The sequence below is a fragment of the Asterias amurensis genome, chromosome 8, assembly GCF_032118995.1.
Source record: "Asterias amurensis chromosome 8, ASM3211899v1".
In the NCBI taxonomy this organism is placed as follows: domain Eukaryota; kingdom Metazoa; phylum Echinodermata; class Asteroidea; order Forcipulatida; family Asteriidae; genus Asterias; species Asterias amurensis.
In genome coordinates, this window is record NC_092655.1 from 14,755,508 (window position 1) to 14,762,905 (window position 7,398).

Genomic DNA, 7,398 nt, shown 5'->3' on the forward strand with positions numbered 1-7,398 from the left:
GTATAATATACTAAGCGTCTTGAGTACCTTGTTGGTAGAGATGTGCGCTATATAAGACTTTGATAATATTATACTATTGTTATTTACTGGAACGGCATTATGTGATGTAGAGCTATCAATAAGGTGCAAGTCCACCAATGGTAATATGCTCATATTGCCCAGGTCAGGGGTGGATTTCACAAAGGGTTAGGACTAGTCTTATCTCGAGTTAGGACCAGTTACTTGTCCTAACTTAGGACTATCCATGCAATTTGTATATCTCCTAGGACTAGTCCTAAGTTAGGACTAGTCCTAGCTCTTTGTGAAATCGACCCCAGGACTATCATTTTTTATCATACTCTGTTTCAATATTCCACCACCAACAATCCAACCCCCTTTTCCTGCATCATCGAGCGCACTGTGGTGCTTTTAGATCTTGAATGTGGAAGGTCCAGCGTTCAATTCCCATTGAAGATGCTTTTGGAGTTGGTTGTACGTATTTGCCTTGAAGAAGGACTTTGTCCCAATTGGGAAATCCTGCCCGAGTAGAGATTCATCATCTGCAATTGTGGCATTGCCATCAAATAATCTAAGTGGAACCTATGATCCCAATTGAGAAGTTTTGGCTGAGTAGAAAGTCATTCCTCAATGTGAAAACCGATCTTTGTTCACATCAGCTGTGTTATAGTGTAATGAATTCAGAAAGCACTCGCTGGTGTATATGTCTGCACTTGAATGTACACTGTACTACCATCCTGTTCGACAACCTCTTTCCCCAATTAATACACCAAGCCAGTGACCCCTGGAGATGGTTGAATGTTGAAACAGTAACTAACTTGAATACCAGTGATTCACATTGACCGAGATGTAAAATGTAGTATCAAGGTGACTGGCCGGCGAATCCCGAGATATCACTGGCCTAGTTTCTACACTAATCCAAGAGAACTCAGTCACCCAGATGGAGAAACGATGGGACGGGCTATATTCACCAGTTTGCATGAGGGTGTACGTTGGAGTTTCTTGGACTTATTTTTATGACGACGAAGTGTAATATCGAATCTACCACAGGAGTATTATTTGGTATATGTATGTGAGATGTGTTATTGACTATTTGAAGCTTGTATTGTGAGTGACAATGTACACTCTAGGACTGTGAGCCATTTTGGCCAAAGATTAATTGAAAGAAAATGTCAAAAGATTCCAAAGAATCTCCCAACTCAACGGGTTATAAACTTCTTTCCCAGTTATTATTTTTTGGTTGTTGATGTTGTAACTGAGGCAGTGGACACTATTGGTAATTACTCAAAATAATTATTAGCGTAAAACCTTACTTGGTAACGAATAATGGGGAGAGGTTAATTGTATAAGACATTGTGAGAAACGGCTCCTTCTGAAGTAACGTAGTTTTCGAGAAAGAAGTAATTTTCCACGAAATTGATTTCGAGACCTGAAAGCGCACAACTTCGTGTGAGAATGGTGTTTTTTCTTTCATTATTATCTCGCAACTTCGATGACCGATTGAGCTCAAGTTTTCACAGAATTGTTATTTAATGCATATGTTGAGATACAGCAAGAGATTAGACTGGTCTTTGACAATTACCAATAGTGTCCAGTGTCTTTAAATACTGTTGCTGCTGCTGTTGTTGTTCTGCTGCTGTTGTTACTCTCCCCCATTGCTGTTGTCGTTGTTTTCGTTGTTCTGCTGTTATTTCTGCTCTTGATCGTGCTCTTGATCTTCCCTTGTCGTTGCTCTTGCCGTTGATGATGGTGTACGAGGACGGGGTTCAATTGAGAAAAATACCGCGAATAGAAATGTCAAAAACTTTTTGTGATTGTAAGAATCTCTCCGAAGACATATACGCATTCGTTATGCGTAAGCACTTCTACAATTTGATGTTGTCGTGTCAACGGTTATTGTTTATTTAATTCCCATATGGTAAACCTCAAAAAGCTTTACAGACAGTGAAAAACGTAATACATACCAGTTGAATACCAGTGCTGTTTATACGTCTTGATATGATCATGGTAATTTAATGCCATGTTCAGAATGCTGCCGTATTTCTATTGGAATGCTTGAGGTGCATCTATAGTTTCTAGTGTTGTTTCAGTTGAGCAGTTGCGTGTCTCAATACTTAAAGACAGTGGAAACTATTGGTAATTGTCAAAGACCAGTCTTCTCACTTGGTGTATCCATGGAGGAATAAATTAGATTAAATTAGATTCCTCCGTGATGTATCTCAACATATGCATGAAATGACAAACCTGTGAAAATTTAAGCTCAATTGGTCGTCAAAGTTGCGAGATAATAATGAAAGAAAAAACACCCTTGTCACACGAAGTTGTGTGCGTTCAGATGCTTGATTTCGAGACCTCAAGTTCTAAACTTGAGGTCTCGAAATCAAATTCGTGGAAAATTACTTCTTTCTCGAAAACTACGTCACTTCAGAGGGAGCCGTTTCTCAAAATGTTTTATACTACCAACCTCTCCCCATTACTCGTTACCAAGTGAGGTTTTATGCTGATAATTATTATTTTGAGTAATTACCAATAGTGTCCACTGCCTTTAATCTTTTCTGTGAAGACTGTCATCATCGTTCAATTTGTGGGATGCATCTATAGTGTAGCTGGCTATTTTAGCAGAATGCCTATAGGGTTGGTTTGAAACAAATATCACGAGAAATTTAATTAAAATCAAACTAGATAATTACTGAACAACCTCATTAAATCGTAATATCATTGCACCACACATTGTTGTCTTACCCATCTAGGAAATCAAGGGCTACCTTAGGTGATCGGGCATTTGTGTACGCCGCTCCAAATCTTTGGCACAATCTCCCTCCTTGCATGCATAAGAAAGTCTTCTTCACTTGGTGTATTTAAATCTACGTTAAAAACCCATTTCCTCACTCATTTAATTCATTCTTGCTCTGTTTGTGTATTTGTTTTTTCATTTTTTTCTCTGAATGTTTTGGTATTCCTTGTATTGCGCAGTACAATATATTTATATAGGTCACTGCGCAATATAAATGTCCGTATTATTATCATATCTGTTTTTGTCATTGCATCATTTTCAATTAATATAACGATAATTATCTTCAGTTATTGTTTCTTCAAAGCCGCTACGAAAAGAATCAGGTGTTTCTCTTCCAAAGACATGGATTCCCCCTTTTTTCAACTATTGTTTTGGTATAAGCCTAGACAATATTTCGGCGCGTTGAACTTTAACCTTCGACCTGATCATTAGGCGAAGAGTCGCAAAATGGCATCTCTCTCTCATTATTGGTGCTTCTGAATTTAGTCAGCAATTTATTGGGCCATCTAAGGTCTAAATGCATGGCATTTGATGCAATGGAGAGTTCGTTAAAAAAGGGCCTAAAAACATCACCAGAAAGAAAATACAACGTCATCTTTAAGAAAAGTTTACGTCAGTATAAACCTCAACTCTTTCAAATCAGATGCATTTCAATCACAGCTGGGAAATCGATCATAATATGCAAGCTAATTGTCAACATTGAATGCCAAAAGCACAGGTTGAGGAAGAACTTGACGCACCGAGATGTCAGAGAACACGCACGTGGCATTTGGCATTTCTCAGGCCTATAAATAGTGCCGAAACTAGAACATTTTAGGGGGCAGAAACAAGGGGGGTGCACCATTTTTTTCGAGGGGCACATTTCTATCCAGTTCAAACTTAAGCTTCCGTTTGCATTTCTCTTAAAACAAGACCTTTTTCAGCGCTTTATTGTAGTTTCCATACTTTTATAAGATGATCTGACGTGATACAAACACTACTGTCTGCTACAAATAGACTGAAACAGTTTTAAAAACATCGACATTTTCATTAAAGGTTATAAACTATTAATTTTGTTTTTTTTACCCATACACAGATGTGTGTTAGCACTGTATACTCAGTACTTTCCCGAGTCCTGTGAAAAAAATATCACAGGCATGTTACTCGGGTGGGATTCGAACCCACGACCCTTGCAATTCTAGAGCAGTGTCTTACCAACTAGACTACCGAGGTTGCCCGGTAGCTAGAGGCAGTTCGAATCCTATGTTTTGGCAGCGGGTACCGCAACGATATAAGAGGTTATAAACTGTTACATTTTAATCTGGTCCCAAAAGTCCACAAGATTTCAAATAGGGGCACCAGGAGCACACATCAATCGGTTTGGGAGGGTCGGGGGGGGGCACGCGCTCCGTCCAGGTACGCCACTGGGTCCCTGATACCTCTGATGTGGATGGTTCATTGAGTCTCCGCCGTAACCTGTTTAGGTCGAGTCACTTTGTTCGTAATGTAACAACCATGACAGCACAAGAAGTCACTATGACTTGCCGGATACTGTCACTCATAGAATCAAATATGAATTTCTATATTAATAATAATTGTCAATAACAGTTCTTAATCATGTGGAACATTGAGTTACATTGCTGATATGGCTGAGGAATTTGAGGCCGGGGCTTTATCCGCGGGCAGATTGGGGTGTATTTTAGGCTTCTGTATATATGCGAAACACTACCTCAAAACTCGCCTTGTAAATACCGATACGCAAATTTTCTGCACTAAAGAATTGCCATCCTCAAAAAATTTCTGATGATTCCCTTTTTTTAATCGATTTCGAAGAAAACAAAATAATTCTCAATTGGTGCAGATGGGGGTTATTTAGGCTTTAATAGCCAGACAACTTCTACTCGAACACTCGCCGGTGTCAGATGCAATTGTGTCCGCCATGCAAGACTGTCCACTCCGGACACTTGCATATGTAATCGTGTCCGGGGCTATGCAAAAGCCGTCCAGTGGACATGTACATGAAAGTATGTACATGTATGTGCGCGCGTAAGCGAGCGTGCATGCACTGAACCTACGTATATGCAGCATATGAATATTCACGTATTTTAAGATTGCAGTGAATACCCAACGGCCGAACATTTCCCATGTCATTCATGACATGCACTTAGCTTGTAAAAAAAAAAGGGCAAACGTGTTCAGTCGACCAAGGGCGTTTAAGTTACTGCAAGGACGGTTTTGCACGGGGCGGACACAATTGCATTATGCAGCAGCGTCCGGGCGGACACGATTGCATGTGCAAAACCGTCCGGCGGACATTAATGCATATGCAATAATGTCCTCCGGATAGTATAAGCCACTTCGGAGTTCGAGCTGCGCATGTCTATCATTGCTGACAACGGACTCTGTCTATCTCCCGTGACCTTTTGACAATACGGGTATTGTCAAAAGGTTACGGGAGATAGACAGAGTCCGTTGTCAGCATGTAACAGACATGCGCGACTGACATTCCGCAGTGGCTTATTGCATCGAGGACATAATGGCATGCGACACCGGTAGAGTCCACAAGACAGGACGTAAAGCCGAGGAACCACTAGACTTGATTCAAGTCCCGTTCCCGTGCGGGAGGTCCCTAAGCATAACCGCCGTAGTCAAAATGTAGCTATTGTGGTATCGAGAATGGCGTGCGGAACAGGTCGGGGAATGCAGAACATCACAAAACAATAGTTTTCTGAGATTGGCACGAAATTGGGACTTGAGTCAAGTCTAAAGGGACTACCTGTCCATGAGCGGTGCAGGGGTGCGTGTGTACAACCTTAACACTAACATTGGATGGAGGTAGTCTGCATTGCGTAAAACACCTCAAAACTCACCTTGCGAATAGTTTTATACCGTTACCAAATCTTTTATCAACTCGAAATTATCAAAGAGTAAATTAATACTGAAACATTAACATTGGTAAACCATCTCCTATTAAGTTTTGCATGGATTTACACGAAGGCCACGAAGGTTATGGTCTCCTTTTGCCCCTGGTCTTTGCCTTCGGGTTCCCTTTCAAAAAGCCTCCCTTGGCTTTAAGATTTTTCAATGGATGTGCCCTTCGCAGAATGAAAATGGCATCCGCCCCTTGGTGATACCGAAGCTAATGTTCACTGTTGAGTTGCATAATTGTTCGTATACATGCCAGACGACTAAACGCATGAACGTAATAATGCGGACCATGGAGTTAGGTAATAGAAATTCGGGAAATGTCGTCACGAAATGTCGTCATTGTAAGGCAGTGGACACTATTGGTAATTACTGAAAATAATTATAAGCATCAAACCTTTCTTGGTGACGAGTAATGGGGAGAGGTTGATGTTGAGGTTGTGAGAAACGGCTCCCTCTGAAGTGCCATAGTTTTCCACGAATTTGATTTCGAGACCTCAGATTTAGAACTTGAGGTCTCGAAACTTCGTGTGACAGGGGTGTTTTTTTCTTTCATTAAATATCTCGCTAGTTCGATGGCCGATTGAGCTCAAATTTTCACAGTTTTGTTATTTTATGCATATGTTGAAAAACACCAACTGTGAAGGTTAGTCTTTGACAATTACCAATAGTGTCCACTGCCTTTAATGAGAGGTTCGTTGATGGTATCGTGAGTAATCCCATACGTGTGCGTAGGTCAAACGCCCATATTATAGCCATGTGGGAGAGGTCGGGGCTGTGGGTGAACCGATGTGAGAATCGGATGAAGTGAAAGTCCACCCTGGTGGTTGAGGAAAGAGGTCAGTATCATCTAAAGGATGCTTGCTGATACTCGTGAGAACTAGAATAGAAGACCTGAAGAATGTTAGGTTGAAGATTGACCATCAGAAACGGACGTGTGGTTGTTATAAATCTCAAATCTAGCATCTTCATACCGAAAATTGAGTTGTCTCAGTGGGTGCGTTCGATTAGCATCCCCGGGTCGACCCCGCGGTGCCCCCGACAGGAGCTAATCGAACCATGGAGGTAGAACGATCACTCGCCCCCTTGTGGTAACGTCATGCACCTCGGGCCAGCCCCAAGTGACCCGTTCCACAAGCTGGACACTTAGGGACGACCCGGGTGAGCCCCTGGAGTGACGTCAAAGCTATTGGAACGTACCGGGGCAGACTGGGGTCGACCCGGGGAAGCTATCGAACGCACCCATTCATTTATTTTCTGTCTCTTGTGTGCTGACTCAAAAATTAACAAAATTTTATTTTAGGGGGCACCCGGATTTGAACCAGGGACCTCTCGATCTGCAGTCGAATGCTCTACCACTGAGCTATGCCCCCTTGATTACATAGTCTAAGATCATTTGGAAAAGAACATCACTTTTGATTTTCTTGTAAAGATAAGAAAGCAAAATGTTATTTTAGGGGGAACCCGGATTTGAACCAGGGACCTCTCGATCTGCAGTCGAATGCTCTACCACTGAGCTATACCCCCTTGCTTTCAAAGTCTATAAATCAATTTGGAAAAGAACATAACGTTAAGTTTGTTTTAAAGACAGAAAAGCAAAGTATATATTTTAAGGGGGCACCCGGATTTGAAACAGGGACCTCTCGATCTGCAGTCGAATGCTCTACCACTGAGCTATACCCCCTTGCTTGCAAAGTCTATAA

General features: G+C 41.4%; 3 non-coding genes across 3 annotated transcripts; all 3 read right to left on the reverse strand.

The window, feature by feature from the left end:
* Window positions 1-6,996: 6,996 nt before the first annotated feature.
* Window positions 6,997-7,068, reverse strand: Trnac-gca (transfer RNA cysteine (anticodon GCA)). Its single transcript has one exon. It is a non-coding gene; the product is annotated as a tRNA-Cys (tRNA).
* Window positions 7,069-7,150: 82 nt separating this feature from the next.
* Window positions 7,151-7,222, reverse strand: Trnac-gca (transfer RNA cysteine (anticodon GCA)). The gene has a single exon. It is a non-coding gene; the product is annotated as a tRNA-Cys (tRNA).
* An 85-nt stretch (window positions 7,223-7,307) lies between these two features.
* Trnac-gca (transfer RNA cysteine (anticodon GCA)) lies at window positions 7,308-7,379 on the reverse strand. The gene has a single exon. It is a non-coding gene; the product is annotated as a tRNA-Cys (tRNA).
* Between the last annotated feature and the right edge of the window lie 19 nt (window positions 7,380-7,398).